Genomic DNA, 16,860 nt, shown 5'->3' with positions numbered 1-16,860 from the left:
TTAAAATAGGTTGGTTCATCTGTAGTAATGTCCAGATCTGACTAGAATATGGTGAATCAACTGTAAGGGAAGAAAAGAAAATATGTATCAGATTGTGATACTATGCCAAATTATAATGAGGGGTCATATACAAGAACAGAGCAAAGTACATATGTAGATCGTAATATTGTTACAGCTATGAAAAGCTTAATAAGCTACATACATCTAGTTACAAACATCACGATGTAAAATAAATAAATGTGACAAATATTGTAAACTAACATTTGTTAAATAGATAAGCACAGACTGATCCTGACAAAACTCCTATTGTTATTGTATCAGCTTATCGGCCCTCTCCATGCCTTTCAAATTTAATAGTTAGCAGTTTACTTCATAGTTTACAGTTTACTCAATACTTTTCAGCTTACACTATAGTTTCTAGATTACTCCAACAGTTTACAGTTTATTTTATAGTTCCTAGTCTACTTGTAGTTTTGTTTTCTTTCATAACTTGTAGTTTGTACTATATGTTTTAGTCGTATTCATCCTTAATTTAAATTCGAACTTGTTAGTTAAATTAGTAACATATTTTAGAGTTATACTTTTTAGTTAATCTCTTATCTTTAAGTTCACTTCATAGGTTTCAGTTCATATCAGAGCTTTCAATTTACTTAAAAGATTGTACTTTACTTCATAGATTTTGCTTTACTTCAAGGTTTCAACTTTACTTGATTTTTGTTGCTTTACTTCATAAAAAAATAATTTACTTCATAGTTTTGAGTTTACTTCAGATATTTTAGTTTCCTTCACAGTTCTTAGTTTACTTCAAAGTTTTCAGTTTGCTTCAAAGTTTTTATTTTACTTCATAGTTCTTAGTTTATATCATAATTTTTAGTTTACTTCAGAGCTATAGCTTCCTGGTTGGAATTAATTTACTTAACAGTTTGCAGATTGCTTCATTGTTTTAGATCAAATCATTGCTTTCAGATCACTTCATGAAATTTAGTTACTTCATAGATTTTAGTTTAATTAAAGGATTTTAGTTTCCTTCAGAGACTTTTCATTTTCCTTAGTTTACTTTACAGTTTTTAGTTAATTATTTTTACTTGGTTATTTCACGTCGCTGTATCCAATACGAGGTTATTTAGCGTCGATGGAATTGGTGATAGTGAGATGATATTTGGAGAGATGAGGCCGAGCGGGAATCGAACCCGCTCCCGAGCGCAACTCTGGATCGGCAGGCAAGTGCCTTAGCCGACAGAGCTACGTCGGTGGCTTAGTTAATTCCATGGTTCTCAATTTACTTCATAGTTTTCAGTTTGTTTCATGGTGCTTAGTTTATTGAGGAGTTTGCAGTGTACTCGATATTTATTTTACTTCAGGTTTTATTTCAATTCGTAATTTGTAATTTAATGAATAGTTTGGAACTTAGCTCATTGTTTAATGCTATTTATTAATACAGTAGTAGTAGTATTAAATATACAGAATAAAGAATATAATTACAAAACAAACAAGAGAAATAGAAATAAAATAATACAAGCAATATAAAAAGAAGATATAGTAGTATTAACAAAATTTGAGACCGAATGAGCAGCGCTCGTGCTCGGTCGCAGTTCAGATATAATATTAAAATAAAAAATAATAATAATAATAATAAAAATAAATCAGTAAAATAAAATAGGAACTAAAATATAATTACAGCGGCAATGGAATTATATAATATAATATTAACACTAGAGAAGAATAATATCGCACGTGAAAAGTAGGACTAATATATATTTCAAAATTATAGAATACAAATATAATATAGGTTGATTAATTCATACACATATGCTAAAAATTTATTTAATCAAATTGAAGATATTAACACGTTTCTAATTTTCTTGTTATATGTTAGTGGGTTACATGTTAGAAGTTCTGGGTGTAATTTAGTTAAAGCATTGTACAACCGAGGGCCAAAATTTATGCTATTCTTTAGACCAGCAGATGTGAGACATTTAGGTTCTACTAATGTTGAATTAATATTTCGTCTTGTGTCATTATTGTGTGTCTGTAATACAAACTTATTACGATTTTTATGATAAAATTTTAACAGCGTATACTTATAAATTTGTTCAATATTAAATACATTAAATTCAGAATAAATTAATTTAGTTGGATAATCGAAACGTTTCTTCAAACAAATTTTAATTATTCGTTTTTGTAGTAAATTTTACGGACTAAGATTAATTTTTGTACTTCCACCCCAAACAATTATACCATATTGAATGATAGACTGAATAATGGCCAAATAAACATTTCGTAGAACTCTAATAGGTAAGTAGCATCGAAGATTAACGAATTTATAAATTGTTTTCCGAAGTCTCTTACAAAGATAAGTAATGTGATGAGGCCATTTTAAATTCTGATCAATAATGATACCCAGATATTTGACATACGTGGCTTCTTTCAAAGGTGGACATTTACAACTTTTGGGATCTAAACAATTTTCACTGTGTATTATTAGTCTATATTTATCGCTAAATTTTAAATTTTGAACACTGGCAGCTGTTAACGAAAAAGGAACTAAAGTTGATTTAGATATATTTAAAGAAAGGAAGTTGGAATTAAGCCATTTTTTAACAATGTTAGCACCTATATTAGCATTTCTATATGCTTCCTGCCAAGAAAAACCACTGAAAATAACTACTGTATCATCCGCATATGAATATAATATAGATCCATTAAATTTTTCTAAATTTATATTTAGCAGATCATTAACATATATTAGAAATAAAATAGGTCCCAAAATTGTTCCTTGCGGTACACCTATATCAATATATTTGTATTCACTAAATTGATCTTCAATTTTGGTCATTTGCTTTCTGTTACTAAAATATGATTGGAATAATTTTAAAACTATACTTCTAACTCCAATAGTATGTAGTTTGTCCAAAAGTAAATTATGATTGATAGTGTCAAAAGCTTTCCGTAGATCCAAGAAAATACCCAAACATTTGTTTCCGATATATATATATATATATATATATATATATATATATATATATATATATATATATATATATATATAGAATTTAGTTTTGTTTATAGTTTACTGTAGAACATAATTTATACAGTATAATATTTAGGTAATGTAGTACAACTTATTTACTTAATTTGGCTTTAGTTAGATTTTTATATTCAAATATTAATTATCAGAAATATTTCAGAGGTGTTACAGAAACCTGAAAATATGATTTGAATTTCTTTATTTCAGATATGATGTTCAATAGCAGAATTTTAAATATGAAATACCTCCAACGTAACTGCAACTGAAAAACGAACTTCATAAAAATTGACATATACAAACAGGAAGCTTTTAATATTTAACTCCGAATTCGTTGAAACCGACAACGGATATATCTGGTACATAATATATTGAAATATTCTTGTTCCCTACCGCATTCAGACAGAGTTTTTGTGTGTTTAACATTCATGAAACAAACATACTTTGATCCACGTACAAATGGTGGATGTACATATATTCATACAACTCTCTTTCTGAAAATTATACTTTTTCAGGTAATTGCATGTTTCGCTAGTAGTTGATTCCTGAAAAATATGAAGTTCAGCACTATATTGAATCTATATCATCCAAAGTCTCAATTATAATTTCTTACGGGATTAATAAAATATGACGCTATGGCTGCTTGTATGTGACTGACTTTCAAGATTGTTTCAGTAGTGGTAACAATGAGAAACATTCTTTCACTCTTTCTGATATCGGAGTCTTTCTCTTACAGACCACAATCAGCCATCCATCTCCTCATACTATGCAGTAGGCCTATCAGGAGGTGTCATTTTTAACCTCTGAGTCCTGAGTGTATAGTATACTTTACTATACTATACTATACTATTCTATACTATACTATACTTCATACACGATTATGATATAAGATGTATATGCAGACTCGAAGTATAGTACAATATAGCTGCATTTGTGTCCTAACTGTAACCCCCAGAATTTTTCAGATTTTTCCTCATGTCAGTGACTTTTTTTTTAACTGTAGAATTATATTTAATTTAAAAAATAAAACAATAAATGTCTCAGAACTCAGGAGGGTATGACTAGGTCTCTGATTTTTTATGTTAAAATTCGGGAAATTATGTATTTGTTATCTGCTAAAGATCGGGAAAATATGTGATAAAAAAGGAAAAATATTTAATTATCTTTTAATTATTTTCTGTGAATATAAACAATATGCGGTAGTGGCCAGTATAAATTATGCTATCTCGCCAAATACTGAAGAATTACAGTACACAATGAAATTCATCCTCAAGTTGTCTATCACAAATTACTGACGATTATCGCGGAACACTGCCTTGTAAAAAGAAAAAGAGCGCTCTGGCCATTGAGAAACAACTCCCTAGAGACATGTTTATGATTGGAGACGAAAACAAAGGCAGCTGATGTTTATGAAATTGCTTCATGAATCGGTGTTATAACTTAAAAGGCACTCCTGAATGACATAGCAATGTTTATGTGTATTACTTACAGTACAATTTTTAATGGTGACAGTTATTACGGCTTGTGGTGAAAGAGAAGACTGCAGTTCCATAGGTCCACAGATAGGCAATTCCGAGACATTTTCCAGCTGTTACATCTAAGCAACTGCACTGAACATTCAGGTGTTGATTGATCTGAAATGGGGCTTTTGTCGAAAATTATTTCCTGAAAACTTAATTTTTATGTGTTTTATATGAATATTTGAAAATATGTATTTAAATAAAAAATTCAAAAGATGTGCTTTTATGTGAAATAAAATTCAAAATATATGCTCTAATGACCTCGTGCAAAACTTAAAAAAGCTTAAAACACAAAATATCTATTACAGTGCAAATACTTACTTACTTAAAAATACCTTTTAAGGAACCCGAAGGTTCATTGCAGCCCTCACATAAGCCCGCCATCGGTCCCCATCCTGTGCAAGATTAATCCAGTCTCTATCATCACACACCACCTCCCTCAAATCCATTTTAATATTATCCTCCCATCTACGTCTCGGCCTCCCTAAAGGTCTTTTTCCCTCCGGTCTCCCAACTAACACTCTATATGCATTTCTGGATTCGCCCATACGTGCTACATGCCCTGCCCATCTCAAACGTCTGGATTTAATGTTCCTAATTATGTCGGGTGAAGAATACAATGCGTGCAGTTCTGCGTTGTGTAACTTTCTCCATTCTCCTGTAACTTCATCCCGCTTAGCCCCAAATATTTTCCTAAGAACCTTATTCTCAAACATCCTTAACCTATGTTCCTCTCTCAGAGTGAGAGTCCAAGTTTTACAACCGTACAGAACAACCGGTAATATAACTGTTTTTTAAATTCTAACTTTCAGATTTTTGGACAGCAGACTGGATGATAAGAGCTTCTCAACCGAATAATAACACGCATTTCCCATATTTATTCTGCGTTTAATTTCCTCCCGAGTGTCATTTATATTTGTTACTGTTGTTCCAAGATATTTGAATTTTTCCACCTCTTCGAAGGATAAATCTCCAATTTTTACATTTCCATTTCGTACAATATTCTGGTCACGAGACATAATCATATACTTTGTCTTTTCGGGATTTACTTCCAAACCGATCGCTTTACTTGCTTCAAGTAAAATTTCCGTGTTTTCCATAATCGTTTGTGTATTTTCTCCTAACATATTCACGTCATCCGCATAGACAAGAAGCTGATGTAACCCGTTCAATTCCAAACCCTGCCTGTTATCCTGAACATTCCTAATGGCATATTCTAAAGCGAAGTTAAAAAGTAAAGGTAATAGTGCATCTCCCTGCTCTAGCCCGCAGTGAATTGGAAAAGCATCAGACAGAAACTGACCTATACGGACTCTGCTGTATGTTTCACTGAGACACATTTTAATTAATCGAACTAGTTTCTTGGGAATACCAAATTCAATAAGAATATCATGTAATACTTCCCTCTTAACCGAGTCATATGCCTTTTTGAAATCTATGAATAACTGATGTACTGTACCCTTATACTCCCATTTTTTCTCCATTATCTGCCGAATACAAAAAATCTCATCAATAGTCGATCTATTACGGCGAAAACCGCACTGATGATCCCCAATAATTTCATCTACGTACGGAGTTAATCTTCTCAAAAGAATATTGGACAAAATTTTGTACGACGTCAACAAAAGTGATATTCCTCGAAAGCTACCACATTTGGTTTTTTCCTCCTTTTTAAAAATATGTGCAATTATGGACTCCTTCCATTGTTCTGGTACAATTTCCTTTTCCCAAATAGCAAGTACAAGTTTATAAATTTCGCTATATAATGCACTTGCACCCTCTTGTATTAATTCTGCTGGAATTTGATCGATACCTGGAGACTTGTGCTTTTTCATATTTTCTATCGCAATTTCGACATCTGAAAGCGTGGGTTCGGGTATAAATGGCTCAGCAGTTTGTATTTCAATTTGGTCCCGATCATTTCTATTTGGCCTATGTACATTTAGTAGTTGCGCAAAATAGTTTTTCCATCTGTTTAGGATTGATGGAGAGTCTACAAGCAAGTCACCATTCTCATCCTTGATCACGTTTACCCTTGGGTGATATCCGTTATTAAATTGCTTTATACCCTTATATAAATCTCGAATGTTTTTATTCTTACTATTTGTTTCTACCTCATTCAGTTTTTCCTTCAAGTAACCTCTCTTTTTATTCCTAAGTGTACGACTTGCTTCCCGTCTTTCATTGAAATAATTATCTCTCTTCTCCTCAACTGGATCCTGTAAGAATTTCAATTTATGCCTGTTTCCTTCTTTCTACTACCATGCAACAATCTTCATCAAACCACGGTTTCGTTTTCTTAGTTTCATAATAACCTATGCTCTGCTCAGCTGCAATTTTGATACTATCTCTGATATTTTCCCACACGCTATTAACATCTAATTCTTTCTCAACTTCGTCGGAACTTTCTAAAGTGGCAAACCTATTCGAAATTTCGACCTGATAATTTTGCTTAGCTTTCTCGTCCTTTAATTTCAAAATATTGAATTTAGTAATATTAACTTGTTGCTCTACTCGCTTGGCTACTGATAATCTTTCTCTTAATTCTCCAATCACCAAATAGTGGTCAGAATTACAGTCTGCACCCCCTGAAAGTTCGAATATCTACTATACTAGTATGTCTCCGTTTATCTATCAAGATGTGATCTATTTGGTAGTCTGTCAATCTATCTGGAGAAGTGCAAGTATATTTATATATATATATATATCCTTATGGGGGAATGTTGTACTTTTGACAATTAAATTTTTCGATGTGGCAAAGTTGACTAATCTAACTCCATTGTCACTACTAGTTATGTGTAGGCTCTCTTTTCCAATAGTTGGTCTAAAAATATCCTCCCGTCCTACTTTAGCGTTGAAATCCCCTAATAAAATTTTGATGTGATATCTAGGTAACTGATCAAAAGTAAGTTCCAATTCCTCATAGAAGCTATCCTTTATATGGTCGTCTTTCTCTTCTGTGGGGGCGTGAGCATTTATAACTATGATGTCGCACCATCTACCCTTAAGTACTAAATATGATAACCTGTCACTGATAAATTCGACCTTTTTTACTGCTGATTTTATTCTTTTATGAACAAAGAAACCTGTTCCTAATTGGTGATTACTGTTTCCTTCCCCATAATACAACAAGTAATCTCCTATTTGTGATATGCCATTCCCATCTAACCTAACCTCTTGTACTCACACGAAGTCTATTCTATATCTAGCTAGTTCTTTTGCTACTAATGTTACCCCTAATGTTAGCGCAGGAAAATTACCTAAATAAACTTTTCAAAGGTGAACAAAACGGGTGGGGGGAATTTTATAAATATGTGAAGAGACGACGCATGGAAAACTATTCGAGCCTCCCCCTAAAAAATGACCGCAATCAATTTATCGTACAGGATAGCGAAAAAGCAGAAAAATTAAATTCCTATTATGCCACTGTTTTTGGAATGAGGACAATAGTACCACACTTAGCGTCTGTGGAAAATACGGGTCAGTTTTCTATCAAGCCTAGGGACATAAGGAGAAGGATCTCTAAATTGAAAACTCATAAATTAGTAGGACCTGATGGTATCGCCGAGACGTACTAAAATTGGGAGGGGAAGCCATGATTCCCTATCTAATGCGTATATTTGAAATATCAATTAACAATGGTACTGTCCCGCGAGATTGGAAAGATGCAATAGTGGTGCCAATTTATAAGTCAGGGTCTCGCTCAGATACAAAAAATTACAGACCGGTCAGCCTCACCTCTGTGGTTTGCAAACAGATGGAACATTTGATTTCAGCTTATCTAAGGCAGCATTGGGATGACTCAAATTGGTTACAAAACTGTCCGCATGGATTTCGGGGGGGGGGCTATTCATGTGAGAGTCAATTAGTAACGGTATGTCAGGATTTAGAAGACGGAATAGATTCCAATAGCCAAGTAGGTGCAGTGATTATTGACTTTTCACGCGCATTCGATGTAGTCCCACACGATATATTGTTGGTTAAACTACAATCAACGGGGATTGACTTCAGAGTGCTCCAGTGGATCAAGGAATTTTTAACTTGTCGCACTCAGAGAGTACGGGTAGGGGAGGAATTATCGAACCCAATTGAAATTACTTCCGGGGTCCCGCAGGGGAGTGTCTTGGGGCCTCTTCTATTCTTGGCTTTTGTAAATGATCTGCCAGTTAATATCTTGTCTAGGGTTCGCTTATTCGCGGATGATTGTATGGTATACAGGGAAATAAAAAGTCATGAAGATACTACTCTTCTCCAGAATGACCTCAATAGAATAAACGATTGGGCAATAGCCAACAAAATGAAAATAAATTCTATAAAGACCAAAGCCATCAGCTTTACAAGGAAAAGAAATAAAATTGTCGCATCGTATACGTTAGGGGGTGAAACCATTCCGGAAGTTAACAAATGTAAATACCTCGGAATAACATTTAGCAGCGATCTCGGCTGGGGGGAACACGTTACAGACACAGCGGGAAAGGCATGGAGAGCGTTACAATTTGTGATGAGGGTACTAAGAAAAGGTTCTGATAAATCCAAAGAGATTGCATATAAATCACTAGTACGTCCAGTAATGGAATATGGTGCTGCATGTTGGATCCTTACAGATTAGAACATATTAAGACACTGGAAAAGATTCAAAAACGGGCTCTTAAGTGTTGTCGGAAAAATTCACCGTTAAAATGGGACACACTCACGGACAGGAGAACGCGAATTCGATTATGCGCACTGTTCAAAACATACAGAGGTGAGCCTGCCTGGAGAGAAATAAAAAATAGGTTGCAGCCGCCAAATTACTCTTCAAGGAACGACCACTCATATAAATTGAGGGAAAGAAGGCAGAGGACGGACACTGGAAAGTTTTCTTTTCTCAATCGTACTATCAGGGACTGGAATGCTTTACCTGCAGACTTACTAAAGGCTTTACCAACAACGAAAAATGCATTTAAAAATAGGCTTAAGGACCTTACTAATAGACGGTAATTATACACAGTATTTAAAGGGTATAAATGATATGTTGTTATTGAAGTGTTTTATCAGTGAAGAATTATGTTGTGTCAGTGAAGTGTGTTGTATCAGTGAAGAAGTTTGTCGTGTCAGTGAAGTGTGCTGTGTAAGTGAAACGTGTTCCTGTCAGTGAAGCTTTATAGTTTATAGTGGCAGTGCAAAGAATTTGAACAGTGAAATGTTTTTGAAGTGTTAGTGAAATCAGGATAGAATCAGTGAGATGTGTCGTAGTTCCAGTGCAGTGAGTGAGTTGACAGCGAAATGAGTGTAATGTTGAAAGGTACTTGTGCAGATATGAACATATACTCGTGGGTTTTAGTTCGATCTTAGATTTAAGATACAAATTAGAATATTTCAAATGTTATTTTAAGTGATCGTTTCATTTAATTTAGTATATTCCCTGTTATTATTATTATTATTAGTATTAATTATTAGTATTACTATTAATTGTATTTTTAATTAATAAGTTTATTATTGTCATTATTGAGTGTAATTAGTTACCACTGCCACCGTGTATATACCCATTGCAGTGTGAATAAATACATACATACATACATACATACATACATACATACATACATACATACATACATACATACATACATACATACATACATACATACATACATACATACATACATACATACATACATAAAGATTAGTTACGTTCCAAGTGCCAAATCTCAAAACCTTATTCCTTTGCTGTGGTCGTGCCAGAGAATCGGTCCTATTCCGAGGCTTATTCTAGGGATTCGTTACAAGCTGTTTTTTACGGTGATGGGTTGTTAGCCCTTCGCCCAACCCCCAAGCTGGAGGACCACCCCTTATCGGCTGTCCACGACTGCTTATTCAATATATTCGCAGCTACCCTCCATATCTGGAGGCCGTCTCCTCTATCCGCAACCTGAGGACGCGCCTTGCAGTGGTGATAGGGACCCAAAATACATGGATTACAGTGCAAATAAAATATTTATTTACCTAAGAATCCTCGACCTACATAGTTGTGACAACGAAGGATAAAAAACTACCCACAAAGGAAAACAAACTGGAGATCACGAGTAACTGGAAAATTTAAAAGAACAACCTTAACTTTATAGGTGTACGAAGGAAAGCAAGGTGGGAAGAAGTGCATCGGTAGGCAGTGGAAGAAATAATTGTATAATACAGAAGAGACAATAAAGAAATTGGAACTAGTATTTGGGGGACGCGAACTCAACACTGTTGTGAATGAGCTTCGAATTTAAGTACTTTAGTATTCCAAGTACTGTAGCATCAGGGAAAATGAGCGTAAGAGTGAACATGTATGTAGTATAGATACTGTTATGCAGAAAAAATTCCTTTCCGAGAAAAATTAATTGCAAAACCATTACACAACATAGAAGTGAATTAACTTATCATACGATATTTTAGCACGAACGGAAACAGAAACCCTAATAAATAAAGTGTTCAATTAACGTCTTATGAAAAAAAAGCATTCTATACAATGTATGGAGACTCTGCTACAGGCAACCTTTAAATTACTACTAGATGCATCAGCATTGCATTTGATTTAACAATCAAGTAGGTATCTAATTATATTCCTTAGTTATTATTTATGAGAGCCGTATATAATAAAAATTGAGAAAAATAGAACTTTAAACTGATACATTTGATAAAGGAAATAAATTATTATAATAAGTACATTCTCAATTTGTAGAATAACAAGCACATGTATCACAAATTACCGATAAGAAGAATAATACATCGAAGTTTTGTGTGTGGTCAACACTCTTCAAATAAATAAACAAACAAACAAACAAATAAGTAAATAAATAAATAAGTAAATAAGTAATTAAGCACGTAATTAAGTAAGTAATCAAGTAAGTAATCAAACAAACAAACAAACAAACGAACGAACGAAAGAATAAATAAATAAATAAATAGATAAATAAATAAATAAACGAATAAATACATAAATAAACGAATAAATAAATAAATACATAGATAATTAAGTAAATAAATAAACAAATGAATAAATAAATAAAATTAATTAATTAATTAATTAAATAAAGAAGAAACTAAATAAGGATTTATGTAAATAAATAAAAGACATAAATAATTATGAAGATAGATGAATAAATAAACAAATAAATAAATAAATACTCACCGGCCGAACTCAATCGTTGCATGCATATAACTCATTCAGCTTTAATCTGTAAGAAAGCAATGCATACTTGTCATTAAAAATGTCAGTTTTACTGCTTTGACTACTGTAAAAAAAAACATGAATAAATAAATGACTAGCTGGATGAATGAATGAATGAATTAATTAATTAATTAATTAATTAATTAATTAATTAATTAATTAATTAATTAATTAAAGAATATACAAATAGATAAATAAAGTTACCCAATTTGTAGAATAAAAAGTACACCTTTCAGAAATTAACTACTATTGGAGGAATAATTTGATCGAAGTTTCTAATGCGATCATCACTCTTAGAATAATCTATAACAAAATAGCGACAAGATCAACAATTACATCGAAGTTTTTTTTGGTGTGTGATTAGATAATCATAAGTGAAGAACGGGACAATTAAAATTAGTTCAAAAACCAGGAGACAAAATATTGTATATCCTCAATGCATTATGGTATTTTTTATATTAAAACAGACTATTTAAGCTGAAAATTGGCATTAAACATTACTTTATGTGGGATTATACGTCTCATATATAATATTATATGTCAAAGAAATGAAAGAAAAAGTGCCTTCATGCCAGCACTGTATATAGTATCATATAGGAGTACAAAAAATGGTAAGCTATATTCTTTTATGAAATTTGCATATAATTAGGAAAACAACTTCACACCATATTTCTGCTGAAAGATAACTGAAAAACTTCTGCAGCCTTCATTCATTACGCTCGGAAGAATAATGTTGTATATTCACAGATTCACTATGCTGGTTTTATGATGAGAAAAATGTGTGACTGATATCATTTCTGGCACAAAAATGGTTAGTCAAGGGTGTTTGAGAATAAGGTGCTTAGGAGGGCTAAGAGGGATGAAGTTACAGGAGAATGGAGAAAGTTACACAACACAGAACTGCACGCATTGTATTCTTCACCTGACATAATTAGGAACATTAAATCCAGACGTTTGAGATGGGTAGGGCATGTAGCACGTATGGGCGAATCCAGAAATGCATATAGAGTGTTAGTTGGGAGACCGGAGGGAAAAAGACCTTTAGGGAGGCCGAGACGTAGATGGGAGGATAATATTAAAATGGATTTGAGGGAGGTGGGGTATGATGATAGAGACTGAATTAATCTTGCACAGGATAGGGACCGCTGGCGGGCTTATGTGAGGGCGGCAATGAACCTTCGGGTTCCTTAAAAGCCATTTGTAAGTAAGTAAGTATACTTTTTTTATTTTAGTTGCTTATTTAACGACGCTGTATCAACTACTAGGTCATTTAGCGTCGATGAGATTGGTGATAGCGAGATGATATTTGGCGAGATGAGGCCGAGGATTCGCCATAGTTTACCTTGCATTCACATTACGGTTGGGGAAAACCTCAGAAAAAACCCAACCAGGTAATCAGCCCAAGCGGGGATCGAACCCGCGCCCGAACGCAACTTCAGACCGGCAGGCAAGGGCCTTAACCGACTGAGCCACGCCGGTGGCCAGTACGTATACTAATAGACACAAAAAGAAAGAAAGAAAAAAAAAAGAACAAAAAATATATGAATAAACCTTAAACGCTGGACAAATTGAAAAGAATATTCTTATTAACATTTCACCCCACGAGATCAGACATTCCCAGATTTCTCAGAATATTCTTCCAAATTATAACGCATTCAACACGGAGCTAAATAGTCATTTTTAGATTCTATTCTAAATTATTATTATTGTTATCCAAATATTGAAACCCTATTTTACCTTTGGTATATTAGGGTTGTAGTTTGTTACATGTGAAATATGTTATGTAGTGATAATACACAATTTTAAAGCATTAATAGTAGGTCTGAGTCATAGTTACAATATAAATACACTAATTAAGAGACAGTAAACAATACTAAATACGTTATGCAATAATTACTTTCAGTTAAAACAAAATGAAATAAAATTAGAAATTATAATCGAAGGTGTAGAGAAATTGCAAGATTATTACATTAATTTGTGATCTTATACATAATTTTAGGCAATAGTAATGCGATAATGCACAGAATTGGCTTAGTTACAAATAAAACACCTATTATATAGTTGATTTGCGATAGTAAAAAAAAAATAAAAACAAAATTACTTATGGTTACAAACTATATACCTGTCATCAAATAGTGAACAATAGGAAAATCTATAATACAAACATAGTTATTGTTGTTATTACTATTATTATGTCCCAAAGATAGACACCTTGTTTTACATAGTGCATTATGATTTTATATCATCATTAATTTACATACAATTAAAAGCTACAGTCTTGCGTGGATGTGGTGTATAAACTCTGTGAATTGTTTGTAACAACATTTTTTTCTAAGAAAATGGTAAAGGGGTGTGCAGTATTTTAAATTGCAGTCCGAGATATGATATCTTAAAAAGTGTCTTTTACTTTCGAACACTGGACAGTGAAAAATCAAATGTTCAACAGTCTGATTCTCTTTGCATATGCACAGAGATTCTTCTGCACTTTTGATCCTAAATCTTTCAAAGTAGGAACCGAATTTTCCATGGCCGGTCATAAATTGAGTGTAAAAGAAGTCGGTTGAGAACTGACTGCAACATAGTCTGTCTTATACATTGGGAAAGAATAATTTCTTGATCACAGAGCCTTTAACACTAGAGTTCCAGTATGTATTCCACTTGAGTGTAGTTGTGTGCTTGATCTTCTGCTTAATGTACGAAATAGGACAGGTGGAATATTTATATTCTGAGTTGGTTGAGGATGCTTGCTTCGCTAATGTATCCGCTCTTTCGTTTCCTTCAGTACCTGTGTGGCCGCGCAACCACATTAAGCAAATACGACCTTCAAATTTAAGTATTAGGGATCTAATTTCGACGGCTATGGAATGCAAGTTGTATTTATCGTCAATGGTTTGTAAGGCAGATTGAGAGTCGCTGTGAATACATGAGTCAATCCCGTTGGTAATGCTCCATTTCACTGCTTGCAAGATGGCAAAGAGTTGTGCTTGGAACACGGAGCACATGGGCGCCAGGCGGAACGTGTCAGAGTGGACTTCAGTAGTGTTGTAGTACGTAACAAAAGCACAGCCCACCAAGGTGACGTCGTTCTCCTTTTGCAACCGAGAGCAGTCACTATAGATGTTGTATTCATGTCGATCTGTACATGTATTTGATGCACGGTGAAAATCTTTCGGATGACCAGTTAATTGAAAATGTGATCTTTTTTCCACATCAAGATATGATTCTTGTTCTATAAATATCCCATTTCTTTTCACGTTAGAGATTTCAGCTTTAGCCATGGCTGTTAAAAACAATGGTGATATACCCGCGATCACTAGGGCTGCGTCTGTCGATGTGATTCTGTAAGCCTTCGTGATTCGTAGAATGAATCCACGCTGGATTTGTATTAATTTATTTTGAACCCACTTTTTGTGAAGTATATTTTGAAATGCCGAGACACAGTATAATATCAATGGTTCGAAAGCGCCATGATATATTGTTCGCAATATATCAGGACTAAGACCCCAGGTTGGTCTGGTGGCCCTATGCAAAGCAGATTGAAACTGGTGTGATTTAGTGACTAGTGAATCAATATGTGCCTTAAAAGACATACGTTTGTCGAGAGTGACGCCTAAATACAAGAGTGTCTCTACTATGTCGATATCCTTCATGTCCATCTGTATGTGTGGTAGGTCGTAATTTCTTTTCCTTGTAATCAGCAAGGCTTTTGTCTTAAGAGGGTTGAACTGCAGTTTATTGTCTTTTCCCCACTTGGATATGGAAGTCGGCGTTTCATTGGCTTTGTTTTCAATACAGTTTATATTGTCAGCTGTTATTAGGACGAGAGCGTCATCAGCATATGCTATTAATTGACAATCATTTGGCAGATCCATTTGTAGCAGGTCGTCATATAAGATATTCCAAAGCCCTGGACTACAGCAGGAATCCTGGGGACATCCTTTATTAACGTCTTTCATTAGAGTAGTAGTTCCTATTGTGAGTTGTATTTTGCGATTGCTAAAGTAATTTTTGACTAGGTTATATAGGTTTCTAGGACAACATTTTTTCTTCAGTTGAGACATAATTTTAGGCCACCAAGCGTTGTCAAATGCCCCCGAAATGTCCAGTGATATGAGTAATCCGAACTGCCGACGTCTTAGAGTTTGATTTGCCCTGTTCACAACATGAAGCACTGCATCTTCTGTGGATTTTTGCGGTGTGAACCCATATTGATTCCCTTTTAAAATATTTGTTTTATACAAGTTATGCATAATTCTATCTACAATAAGTTTCTCCAAGAGTTTTCCCATAACAGGTAGCAGACAGATAGGCCGATAGGCGTTTGCTGTTAAGTTATGACAGTGCGGTTTTGGTATTATTTTAACATTTGCGATTTTCCAGCAGTCAGGAAAGACTTGCAATAACATACATTTATTGAAAATACTCACAAAGAGATCGGCACAGCTCGTATGTACATTTTTAATTATATTGGCAGAGATTGCATCAATCCCTGGTGCTTTTTTATCATTCAATTTTTTTATTGCCCTCTCTACCTCTTCTGCTGTGAATTGTGGTTCATCTTCCGTGTCAGGTGACAGCTCGGATTCAAGTCTGGTACGCTTGTGCACATCCGTGTCTATAGAATCATCAGGAAAGAATTTATTGATTAGGACACTAGCTGTTTCGTATGTATTAGAGGTAAACCCGTTGTCGGTTTGGATAGTATTGAGTGATCTGTTGAAGTTCTCGGGTTTTCGACACATTTTATAAATTATCCCCCATGGGTTTTGTGGACTTTGCGACGCGCAGAACTCCTTCCATGCCTTAGTTTTAGCCAGCAAAATTTTGTTTTTGTAATCAGTTTTAATGTTGTTGTAAAATTGCTCGTATTTAATTCGAAGCGTTTCACATTTACATCGTTTGTATCGTCTGTGGCTGGCTAACACTCGTTTTCTCATTATGTTTAACTCTGCGGTCCACCAGTAGTTTTTGATCGCGGTTTGAGATTTCTTTGGCAGATGAGCTTCACATAGTTCTGTTATGTTTCTAGTCAGTTGTTCTATAGCTGAGTTAAATGATTCCGGCGTGTTGCTATTATTAATGTTTATGGATGTTCGACGCAGTTTGAGTCGTGCTGCTCTTTGGAA

At 34.0% G+C, this 16,860-nt stretch overlaps 1 long non-coding RNA gene across 1 annotated transcript in view; it reads right to left on the bottom strand.

The window, feature by feature from the left end:
• LOC138698099 (uncharacterized) overlaps window positions 1-16,860 on the bottom strand; it is a 705,220-nt gene that overhangs the window by 101,574 nt on the left and 586,786 nt on the right. The gene's annotated exons all lie outside the window — the stretch shown is intronic.

The sequence above is a fragment of the Periplaneta americana genome, chromosome 4 (assembly GCF_040183065.1).
Source record: "Periplaneta americana isolate PAMFEO1 chromosome 4, P.americana_PAMFEO1_priV1, whole genome shotgun sequence".
Lineage (NCBI taxonomy): Eukaryota > Metazoa > Arthropoda > Insecta > Blattodea > Blattidae > Periplaneta > Periplaneta americana.
The sequence above is the reverse complement of the archived record's forward strand: the minus strand, read 5'-3'. Positions and strand labels throughout refer to the sequence as shown.